The sequence below is a fragment of the Cupressus sempervirens genome, chromosome 3, assembly GCF_028749045.1.
Source record: "Cupressus sempervirens isolate cs-2001-9-10 chromosome 3, ASM2874904v1, whole genome shotgun sequence".
NCBI lineage: Eukaryota > Viridiplantae > Streptophyta > Pinopsida > Cupressales > Cupressaceae > Cupressus > Cupressus sempervirens.
The window spans coordinates 683,848,884-683,861,954 of record NC_143120.1 but is presented as its reverse complement, the minus strand read 5'-3'; the positions used below and the strand labels follow the sequence as shown (position 1 = coordinate 683,861,954).

Here is a 13,071-nt window from a genome sequence, read left to right as displayed (position 1 = left end):
TTGAACATGATAATGGATTTACAATGGTTAATACAAGGTCGTTTGAGCTAGCTGGGGATGAGCCTTATGTTCTTCCAAGCCAATGTGAGCAGGTATTTTACTCAGAGGTTCCACATAAACCGGGTTGGTCATTTGTTATTAGACATGAACCGAGAGGAAGGCCAATAAAGTATAATGCGATGTAAGAAGAAGATACCGAAGAAGTAGAAGATGATGTAGATGGTGATCATGATCGACAGTTATTGGATGATGTTCTTGACACAAATTTTCATGAAGAAGAAGAAGATGATGATGAAGATGATGCTGCTACTAATGATGATGATGAAGATGATGTTGATGTTGATGATGATGTTGATGATGATGACGACGACGATGATGGTGAGGAGGATGATGATGACGACGACAACGATGATGATGAGGATGATGATGATCATGATGATCATGATGACGACGACAAGGATGATGATGATGGAATTTAGAGGTATGCCATCAATCCTTAATCTATTTAATATTCATTTCTTGCTAGAAATATATTTGTCTTATATATATGGTTACATAGTTTATTCATTATCTATTTAAAAGCTACAAGTTTCAACTACAAATAGAATACTGATAATCCATTTTAAAATTATTATAATGGGTTTTGAAAGAAATTACAGTTATCTTAATTAATATAAAATATCTAACTGAATTTCAAAATGTTATGCAAGTGGCTTTAGTCTAGGTGTTTCCTCCACCTCCACACACATCAAACAACTTCAAATAGCATGTCCCCAAGGTGACTAAGCCCTCAACTCATCAGCTGATACAAAAACCCAGTTTTAGCCCTTCACTAGGCCTACTTCCCTAGTAGGCTTATAATGTGAGCCTGATTTAAGTGTTTTATTGTGTACCTTTTAATGTTTTTAATTTTTATGTGATGCTAATGATGGATGTGATTATGATTATGATGTGATTATGCTCACAATAATTGAATTACATTTGCAGGAAATTGAACCCCTTTCAGGAGCATCCCGCACAGTCTCATGGATCGACAGGTATAAGTCAATACTCCTTATAGATAGTCTATTTAATACACTTATCAATAGTAAGATTGATGTCTTCTAAGATCTCTCCCATTTGCAGGTACCAGCAAATAGGTATTTTTCAGAAGTGTCTTCCTCGAGTGAGGGAAATATAGGAATAGAAGAGGAAAGTGAGACATGCAGTTTATCTAGAACAGGGAGATTAACTAGAGGTCAAAGGACTAGAAGGAAATTCAATAAACGCATGAAATTTTTCCTTGCTCAAGGGGGGTCATGTTCTTATGATGATGAGATGGAAGGCGACATCGAGGTGCCCTTGAGGTACCAACATCTACAGAAACATTGGGTACCCAAGGAACTTCCTCCAATAAACACTGATTTTTGTGTTAACAAGAGGATATATCGCATAGCACCATCATCACTACATGGTTTTGGCCTATTTTCTATGGACGGCATAAAGGTGTCTTACAACAAAGTTTTTGAATTGATGGAGTATGTTGGACCATGTTACGATTACAAAATTTGGATGCATATTGTTAAATATAAAAAAAGTATGCATAGGTATGCCCTCTCGACAAATTATATACAACAACAAGACAATAATCAAAGTAAAAGTGTGGCTATATACATTGATGGAAAGCCAAAAGCAACAGGGAATATTGCGGGTTTTATAAATAGTACACGACCTGGGTCAACTATAAAGCAACCCAATTGCATATTTGAGGTGCACGAGGGAAATCGTGTATTCATCTGTGTGATAAAATCAATACGTGCAGGGGAAGAGCTTCTTATTGATTACAATTTGAACCGCATAGATACAAATGAGGCTACTATCATGGGGGTGGTACATACTATTAAACCAACTTCTAATCAATGACTCCAACACACCATTTAGTCAATAAATTTTTGGCTAACATTTTTATACTTCATCTTTGACACAGGGGCACAATATGGAGCAACCACCCGGAGGGGATGCTGACGATGCTCCCGGATCATCTACACATGAGCAGGTAAAACTCATTTGTAATTGTGCAAACTAGATAGAAGCAAAATCTTATTTTTTTAATGTTGTTTTCTTTATTGTTTTGGAGTAATTTTGATAATACTAATAATATTGTTGTCACAGAGGGCTAGTGGTCGGACGGAGGGAAAGGAACCTGCAGTCCCTCAGCAGGCCCCCCCTGAGGAGGACCCTTTCTATATCGATTTAGCAGAGATCGATGACCCGATTGGTTCGATTAAAATTAATTTAAAGAAAATTAGCAAAGAAATTCTACGTTTGGCAACCATAAAGCCTATGACTCAACAAATAAAAGATAGGGCATCTGAATTGTTGCACACCTATGAGTCCTTAAAAGTAAGTATTAATGAAATTTTTAATTATAACAAGAGTTCAATAATGGTTTTTATGTTATGCTCTTTTATGGCATTAATTAAAATATGAATACGTTGTCTTTATAGAGTTTTTTGCTTGATTTCGAGCCCCGTTCCCATGATGAGGGTGCTGCAGGTGGTTCAGGTAGATCACATGTTTCATTCGCCACTTCTGTTTTCCACTAAATATATATAGGAATGATCATAATCATTGACAATACATGCTCGAACAATCATTTTTTTTAATGCTCTAACAATCTTGTTTATGCTAGTCCACGCGTTCTATATTTATGCATGCTCTAACAATTTTATTCTTCATCTTCACATCAATTGAATCCTACGATGACACCGCCTCCATCCAAGACAACCACAAATCTCTTTCTGACTGCTGAGTCAGCAACACGCAACTTACATGCATCGACTGTTGCACCATCTGCTGGTACACAAATCCCTCTTTTTCTCTCTTATGACAGCAAAAAATAGTTTCTTTTTTACAACTTTATAACATCAATTATCATTTGTTCTTTTATACTTTGATCGTGACAAAGACTTATGAAACTTTTTGCAATAGGACCTGCAACATCATTTCCTGGATGTTCCTATGTTCCTAGTACGGGAACGGTGAAGGCTGTCACATTGATCGTCAGCGACGATGAAGGCATTCCATTAAAAGTAGCCAAAGTTCCAGGTACTTTAAAGTTATTATTATTCTATAGTGATATAATAGTAATTTAGTTTTTGATCACTCTTCATCGACTAATGCTCCCATGATTATTTTGTAGGGAATGATCTTTTTTGGAGAAAACTTGGTGATGAGTGTTTGCGAATATTTGGGCCCACCATGCGTACCTGGTGGAACATCATATCCTAACTAAAACCCCAAACCACTATTTTGATTTCATATCATTGCTATAATAGTTTTCCTTTTCGTCCATTTCTTGAACTATATTAAAGGTAGCTTCACTTCATTTATGAGTCTAACATGTTTTTTTTACTTAAAAGGTGGAATCATCAATGCAAACCGTTGAAGGATGATCTTATAGAGAGCATGACCCAACTCTTTGGACCTCGTGCATTCGAGAGAAACAAGCTCCTTGAAAAAGCTGGTTTATGTTTGAAGTATATTAGGGACCAGTACAGAAAAAATTTATGGGATAACCCCATGTACGAGCGTCCGCCCTATGTTCCTGAGGCTGAGTGGCAGGCTCTGATTTTGGATGGAAAGTATAAAGCTGACAAGAAAAATAATATTACACCAGTGGAGAGTACAGCAAGGTATGTGATACTGTTGAGAATCTAATTATGTGCTAATTAACCTCCATATTTATACTATCTATATTAAAGGTAGCTTCACTTCATTTATAAGTCTAACATGTTTTTTTTACTTAAAAGGTGGAATCAGCAACGCAAACCGTTGAAGGGTGATCTTATAGAGAGCATGACCCAACTCTTTGGACCTCATGCATTCGAGAGAGAAAAGCTCCTTGAAAAAGATGGTTTATGTTTAAAGTATATTAGGGACCAGTACAGAAAAAATTTACGGGATAACCCCAGGTACGAGCATCCGCCCTATGTTCCTGAGGCTGAGTGGCAGGCTCTGATTTTGGATGGAAAGTATAAAGCTGACAAGAAAAATAATATTACACCAGTGGAGAGTACAACAAGGTATGTGATATTGTTGAGAATCTAATTATGTGCTAATTAACCTCCATATTTATACTATATATATATTTATATATATATATATATATATATATATAGGAATGATCATAATCATTGACAATACATGCTCGAACAATCATTTTTTTTAATGTTCTAACAATCTTGTCCATGCTAGTCCATGCATTCTATATTTATGCATGCTCTAACAATTTTATTCTTCAGCTTCACATCAATTGAATCCTACGATGACACTGCCTCCATCCAGGACAACCACAAATCTCTTTCCGACTGCTGAGTCAGCAACACGCAGCTTACATGCATCGACTGTTGCACCATCTACTGGTACACAAATCCCTCTTTTTCTCTCTTATGACAGCAACAAACAGTTTCTTTTTTACAACTTTATAACATCAATTATCATTTGTTCTTTTATACTTAGATCGTGACAAAGACTTATGAAACTTTTTGCAATAGGACCTGCAACATCATTTCCTGGATGTTCCTATGTTCCTAGTACGGGAACGGTGAAGGATGTCACATTGATCGTCAGCGACGATGAAGGCATTCCATTAAAAGTAGCCAAAGTTCTAGGTACTTTAAAGTTATTATTATTCTATAGTGATATAATAGTAATTTAGTTTTTGATCACTCTTCATCGACTAATGATCCCATGATTGTTTTGTAGGGAATGATCTTTTTTGGAGAAAACTTGGTGATGAGTGTTTGCGAATATTTGGGCCCACCATGCGTACTTGGTGGAACATCATATCCTAACTAAAACCCCAAACCACTATTTTGATTTCATATCATTGCTATAATAGTTTTCCTTTTCATCCATTTCTTGAACTATATTAAAGGTAGCTTCACTTCATTTATGAGTCTAACATGTTTTTTTTACTTAAAAGGTGGAATCAACAACACAAACCGTTGAAGGATGATCTTGTAGAGAGCATGACCCAACTCTTTGGACCTCGTGCATTCGAGAGAAACAAGCTCCTTGAAAAAGTTGGTTTATGTTTGAAGTATATTAGGGACCAGTACAGAAAAAATTTATGGGATAACCCCATGTACGAGCGTCCGCCCTATGTTCCTGAGGCTGAGTGGCAGGCTCTGATTTTGGATGGAAAGTATATAGCTGACAAGAAAAATAATATTACACCAGTGGAGAGTACAGCAAGGTATGTGATACTGTTGAGAATCTAATTATGTGCTAATTAACCTCCATATTTATACTATCTAACATATTTCAAACTTTTCATAGATTGCCTGACACATCAAAGGCAACAAAGGCAAGACTAGAAAAGCACGGGACACACAAGCTCGGCTCTGGTGGTTTTTCGAAACTTCAAGCAAGAGTTGTAAGTATTAGTAAATTAAAAATTGTATCAAATTTTTTATATAATGTGAAGGGAAATTCTAGGACTCCCTTATTTAGCTCATCAATTATAAATAGGTCAATAGAATATAATAACAGTAGTGGATTTTCATAGTCAATATAAACAATTCAACAATTGAAGTCAAGACTCTGCAATCTAGATTAGTGAAGAAAACTTGTGATTCACTAATATGACATTATTTAAAATCTCACCCTTGATTGAATTTTCCTCCAATAGTTGAGAATAAAGGTAGTCATTGAAAGAATGAGGGAATGCAGTAGCACTTGCAGCCATTTTTATTTCCAAAGAGCTGAACTAACTCTTACCCAACTTAAGAATTTGGAGAAAATATGTTGGTACAAGCAAAGCATACAAACACGCAACATTTATATAGTAGATTGCTCCATCAAAACTGCTCGATTTTTTTCCTATTATATTGTGATGGATATAGATGATTTGTTGTTGATATTTTAACTACCCTCCATTGGTTGATGAAACAATGCAAGTAAAATTCACCATACCACGCAAAAATGTAGGGCTCAGAGTTCAAGAGATGCCTCACAGAAGACGATAAGAGAATTGGCTTCCAACAAGGCTATAGAGCTGTGGCTGAACGGCTACGAGCTGAAATTAGTGTGGAAGGTTCTAATACTAATGCATCTCAGCCATAGGTAAATAAGCTAAATGAAATTTATTTCAAATTGAATACTTTACCAATTAGTCTATTTGATGTTAAGTTCCAATATAAAGTGAGTATATCTGTTTTAAGCAAGCAATGATAACAATGCGTAGGATGTTGGAATGCAGCCTAACAATCCTTCTACACAATCTATGGATGTCGAAGGTTCGCATGATGTGCATCCTAGTGGTGGAGGTATACATTTTCTATTAAATTTTTTATATGTAATTGCAATTGGTGTTTGGATTAACGTAACATTTTGTATAGCAGTTGTAGAGGATCGAGGGGTTGATGTTCATGACCGTGTTGACGTTGAGTCCAAAAAAAATGATGTGGTCAGATCAGGTAAAGAGACACAATTATGTTATTTAAAATAATTAAATACTTGTAACAATTATAATAAATTATTTTTAATTTAACTCTTTTACTTGTTATTGCAGAGGACCCCCCTTTGCAACAGCATAGGAATTTGAGATCATCAAGAACAGAGAACAGAACAATTGATGAGGGGGGAATTGATGATGAAATTGATGCTCCTCTTAGAGCTTACATAGAAAAAAGAAATAGAAAGAAAAAAAAGAAATGATTGTCATTACATACCTTAATTGATAATGACTGTATTTTATGTCTCAATGAATTTAATTATGTGCTAATGAATGTTCATGAATTATGTGTTAATGCAGAATATTGATGAATGTTGCATGTTAACGAATCTAATGTGTTAATGAATGTTATGATGTGATATTGATTGAATGTTATCATGTGATATTGATTGAATGTTACATTTTATTAATGGTTGAAAGAATGAATGAATGTTAGATGTTAACGGGGAATGTAGAGTGATGTTAGGGGGAGGGGGGTGGGGCCAAATGAGCTTCCACCTTCACGTGGTTGGCCTTGTTTAGTAGAGAATATTAAACTATTCTCGAAACAAAGTGAAGCTCAATAAGATGTAAGTGAAGCTCAAATTGGCACAAATAGGGAGTCTATATGATGTAAGGGGTCATTTGAAGTCCTAGGGTGTCCTAGGAAGAGTTATGGGTGGATGGTAGTGTTTACATGATGTAATAGGCTATTAAAGCCCCTAAATGATGTAAAATGCACTCAAAGTGCAAGATCCGTTATTTCCCGCTCCTTCCCCAATATCAAATGCTTTAATTTTGATCATTACACCGATACATGGATGCAAGAACACTGGCAACAACCTCATGTGTTAATAGGATATGGCATAAAGCTGCACAAGATAGATATTTTTGTTCTCAATAAGATATCACAGATAGACTTGAGACTTGATACATATTCCAAATTGAAATAAGTCACCATCTTTTCCTGAAGTAACCAAATTGCGTAAATATGTTACCTTGGATATTTTAGTCTTACAATTTATGTACGTATTATTTTATAGTATGATTAAGTATTGTTAACTACGTATATTTACTATTTAGTTGTATAGGATACTTAATGAAATAAATTAATGTAACTTTTTTGTTTTTTTTTTTTTTGTATGGAGTTACCCAGCCCCAAAAAACATTGTTGTATTGGTATGTTGTATGCAATTACCCATTCCCAATTATGATTCCAATTTGGAAACTTAGGAGTTGTGAGAGCAGTTCAAATCACTCACTGGGGAAGATGGTTCATAATCATTTCCCCACTTGCTTCCTTGTATTGTCATAATTGGAACATAGGAATCTCTCTCTAATTAATGCTTACCTCTAATTTATTAACCATATTGTTACTATGGATATAACACAATTAAATTTAAATCTCTTGATATCTGGATCATCAATCCAAGCATGGCTATAGAGAATCATAGCTGTGTAGACACCAAATTTGAACAGTCCACTTACAATTGAGAAATAGATTATTGGTAGTGTCCTCATCTACTTGATAGATTGAGCATGCAGAAGCTTGGTAGGTGCCTCAAACCTAGCCCTAGTTTCATTGCCAACCATAAATTTGGTGTATACACAAAATCTGTTTTGATCTTGTGAGCATTGAATATCAGGATCTCCATTTGACTTCTCGTTATTAATGCCTTGACTCACTACTGCTGGATAAACAACCTAGTTGAAGTCCAGTGCAAAGAGGTTGCTGGCTACCAAAGATTTGATAAGTGTTATGAAAATATTCACTGTAACAATCTCCTTCTAAATTGAACTCCCGATGAATATTAATCTGGAATTCTTTTGGCACCATCTTTTTTATTTGTTTTTTAATATTCTAAATTCCTACTGTAGCCTCATTGCTCTATTTTTTTTTTTATTCTATTTAATTATATATGTAATATTACAATGTGAAATTCAATGTTCAGATGTTTGTGGATGAAGTAATGGAACTTGTGGAGCTCACTTCTTTGAGAAGTGCCTTGGTTGGGCTTCCTGGACTGAATGGCCTATCTACTGAATAGCGTAAGCGGTTAACAATAGCAGTAGAGCTTGTGGCTAATCCTTCAATTATATTCATGGATGATCCAACTTCAGGCTTGGATGCTCGGGCAACAGCTATAATTATGAGAACAGTAAGAAATATAGTTGACACGGGGAGAACTATTGTTTGCACAATCCATCAGCCTAGTATTGATATCTTCGAGGTATTTGACGAGGTAAAGATTTGGTTTTCTTAAAATAGATTTGTGAAGCATTTGAAATTGGCATCTTCTTAAAGCTAAATGAAATATGCTGCAGCTATTCTTAATGAAGCGAGGAGGTCATCTTATCTATGCAGGTCCACTTGGTCACAATTCTAACAAACTTATAGAATATTTTTTGGTAAGATGCCATCCACTACGGTTTTATTCTGTTGAGAGATTTAGATCTAAATTTGGTACCTTTTGATGAGCAGTTTGAATTTTGGAGTTGTAAGTAGTCATAGTTTATTGTACTAGAACCAATAGGAAGTTGATTTTATATACAAGGAATTGGTCATGCCGAATAGTGTTGACCACTAAGCTTTTAGCAAACATTCTCAATACGTTGAGCTTAAGAGTCAAGCACTAGCTGCAATCATCATATATGTTTAAGCTAATTGAAAATGATTCATGTAGGCCATTGAGGGGGTTCCACAGATCAAGGAAGGTTATAATCCAGCTACGTGGATGCTGGAAGTAACTTCTATGTCAGAAGAGCACCGTCTAGGTGTTAACTTTAGTGAAATCTATAAATCATCTGACTAGCTTAAAGCACGAAATTTATTATTTTTTATTTTACTCCTTCTACCGTCGCAATTGCGACGGCATTTCCATCGCACCTACAGTAACCCCATCGCAATTGGAGGGGTTGGCGTAGCAATTGCGACGAAAAACACGAGAATTGTGACGCGGTTGCCATCACATCTACCCTCCAATTGTGACGGGGTAGCTGTAGGTGAGACGAAAATCCTGTCACAATTGCGACGAAAAACACAAGAATTGCGACGATGATGACGGGACAACATGGTGGCTGCATAGCGACGGATAGGTGTCACAATTGCGACGGTGAGGGTAGACGTCGTAAATTGTGACTAAATAACTACGACATCTATGTCTGTCGCAGTGGCGACACATTGCTGTCGTAATTGCGACACATAGCCGTCGCAAATCGATGCCAAATCTATTAGTGGGCACTAAAATCACCCCCAATAACAATAGGGAGATCCTCTAGTTTACTGATCGGATTAGTAATAGCATCCCTTAATAAAGATTTATCTTGGGCTAAAGAAGGCCCATAGACATTGAAAACATAAAAATTAAACTCTAACCAATTAACTTCTATGAGTTGCCAATTATGTTGTGACATCAGAGGTACCCCTGAGACATGTTTATCCTTCCACAACAAAATAAGACAACCAAAAGCACCAAAAGATGGAACACATGTATACTCCCAAGAAGACTGGCTATTCACAAATTTATCAAAGGATTCCTAAGATAATTTAGACTCTTGAAGAAGAACTAAGTCAGCCTGAGAAGATAGAATAAACTTCCTAACTCTACTACTTTTTTCTAAAGAATTCAAGCCCCTAACATTCCAAGATAAAATCCTCATAGTGGCACAGGAGATTGCGATGTGCTCCAAGTTCAAATAATAGGTGAGAAAGAACCCAAAAGAGTCAACTGAATGCCAACCTTAATTTCCTCTTTAACTTTACAAGAAAGAGGTTTATGCCTCCTTCTCTTTGGGGTCTTAACATCTACACCCAGAATTATCAAAGCACTAGATGACTCTATCTGTGAGATGGAAAGTTCTTAGGATAAATCAAACACATCAGCAATAGATGGACACTTATGCTTAGGGGACTCAAACCCAAACACCCCTACTTCAAACAAGATCTTATCCCTATCCTTAAATGCAACTAAAGTGATGATACTACTAGACTACAAGTAGGTCTCATGACCATCTTTCAGAGGACTAGAAGAAGATGAAATAGGAACAAATAGTTGACTAAAGAACAACAAGTTTTGAATGATACCCAACTCATCCATTGGGGGAACAACAAACTAGACCCTGAACAACTAGGGAAAACTAGGGATAGATGAAAAGTAGCAGAAAGAAGTGGATTCTTGAAAGACAAACTAGAATCACCAAACAAAGAGAAGGAAAAAATAGACATGCCTAACACAACCAAAAAAGACACCAAAAAATTGAAGAAAAAGGAGGGAGAAGGGAGAGAACTTGAGTAGGAAACATCTCAAAGACTTGCAATGAAAAAGAACCCCAACAAAGAACATGAGATTCAGGAACCAGCTGCACTAAAGAAGGTTCTGGAACCGATTGAATCGAGAGCAAATTAGCCCCAAGGGATGATGCCTTTGTCTTAGCCTAAAAGCTAGCTTCATCAAATGAAATATGATGCCCTGAAACAAGTTGCAAGGAGTTCGATTCTAAATCCAATTGATGCTCATCAAATGAACATAACTATGGGTCTGAGCTAAAGCATTGACGAATCTCATGAGAAACCAGAAGAAAGTCTTTGCACTGATGCATAAAATGACCCAGAGAATTAGCATTCTTAGCAACAATCGCTGGTTCCACATACTGAATTTGCTGCATCTAAACCCTAAATTTTGAACAGATAGCAAATTTTTTTTGGGATTTTATGCACTTTTGCATAAGTATACACACCTGAACAACCATATGTGGATGCACAAATAGTATTAAATCGTGTCTGACAAAAATGCCCAACTTATTAGCAAAAATCTCAATCAAATCAGGGTCCTTGTATTCTAGCGGGAGATTTGGGAATGCCACCCACTCAGGAAAAAATCATGGTAGATCCTTGGAGGAATCAAAATGGGGAATCCAACCCATAGTAGTAATGCCAATCCCATTACAAAACCAACCCTTAAACTTGTGCACTACAGATCTTTGCTCTTTAGTCTCAAAAACTGTTACAAAAGAAAGAGAATTTGTATTTAGCAAAAAAAGTTTAGACAACCCCACCCAATACCGGCTGACCCAAGAAAGAAGGGATTTGAAATCCACCGTAGACTGGAGCATACCAATAAGAGCCATAGAACACAAACTAAAAATTTGAGAAAAAGTTAAAAGAAAGATGAAAGAAATTAGATATGTGTGGTACTAGTTATTTTATTTAATCCGAACATTTGAGCAAGTGCAACAATAGCTTAGGAAATGTTTTCCCTAATTTTAAAAAATTGTATTCATATGAATTTCTGCAGTAATCTTTCTAATTTCTTCAAGTGTCACCTGCTAATTTTTACAAAATGGCATTCAAAGGGTACACGAAGTAGATGCAAAGGGCATCATTTGTTGAAAAACCTCACTCTATCAGTTACAACTCAATTAAATTTCAAAAATATGTGCAAAAATGGGCACGTGGATGTCAAACCCAATTAAATTTCACTTTAATTGGATTCCTCATTCACAAAAAATGGGATTTAAAAAGGGAATTCCAAATAAGAAATATTTTGAGGGGAGATGGAATTCTTGTTTTGGGGCTCAAATGAGAATGCCAAATCCATATTTCTCGAAATTTCAATTCCCATTTTGCAAACCCAAATAGTGGATTAGGAATTTTTTAGAATTTTGAATTCCAATTCCTACTGAAATCCGTGATCTAAACAAACACTAAGGGTTGAGAATCTAGATCTGCGGACATTCATCATTGCTGTAGATGCTTGTTTGGATCAGGTGACCATTTCTATCTAGTGCACTTGCTAAGCACCATCTATCACTCTTGATCATCAATGATCAAACTCTATTTTGGGTTATATCGTATTCGATGAAGTGTGCCCAACAATGGGTAATAATATAATTACTAACTATGTCATTGGGGTTTTTTTTGCATCTTTCACCTGGGAAGGAGATGTCTGATGGGCCCAAGTTTTTTTTCGAACACTGTTACCTTTTTTGCTTTCATCAGTTCCATGTGCATTTTCAGATTTCCTTTGCTCTATGTGTTGAAATTTTTGCAGCACTGTTAAAGTAGCCTTAATGGGAGCAAGCTTGACATTTGTTTATTTTTTAGCAAAGTCAATCTTTGCCTGGCATATTTCTGGGAGAAAATTTGGCATCATTGTAGAACAATTATCTTCATCGTACTCTTCTCTATAAGAATGTTTATGGAACAACTCAAATGGAATATTTAATCTGAATGCAAGAAATTGAATTCATCTACAATTTGACAAAAAAAAATTAGGAAATACTAAAGAAAATCTAGTCCCTAAAATATTTTTCAAATCTACTTTCCATCTAATTATTCGTTGAATATGTAATTTGAAAATTTTGAAAATAATGTGTCCTTTTGTTGGGGAAAAAGATCTAAAATTTTTGTTCTTCTAAAATGTTTTGTTTGTTTGTCTTTATAAAAGAATTATTATCTTGATAATATGAATTGTGGTAAATTGTTATTTTTTACATTGGAAAATATTTTTTTTAAATACTTATTTACCAATTTTGTAAAAAACAATTATTAATTTATTTTTTAAAGAAAGTTTTAAAGTTGTACTTAAATCATA

The 13,071-nt window shown here is 35.5% G+C and overlaps 1 pseudogene; it reads left to right on the top strand.

Annotated features, from left to right (window-relative positions):
- The first annotated feature begins 8,430 nt into the window (after nucleotides 1-8,430).
- On the top strand, nucleotides 8,431-9,291 carry LOC149568576 (ABC transporter G family member 32-like; annotated as a pseudogene).
- The last annotated feature ends 3,780 nt before the right edge of the window (nucleotides 9,292-13,071 follow it).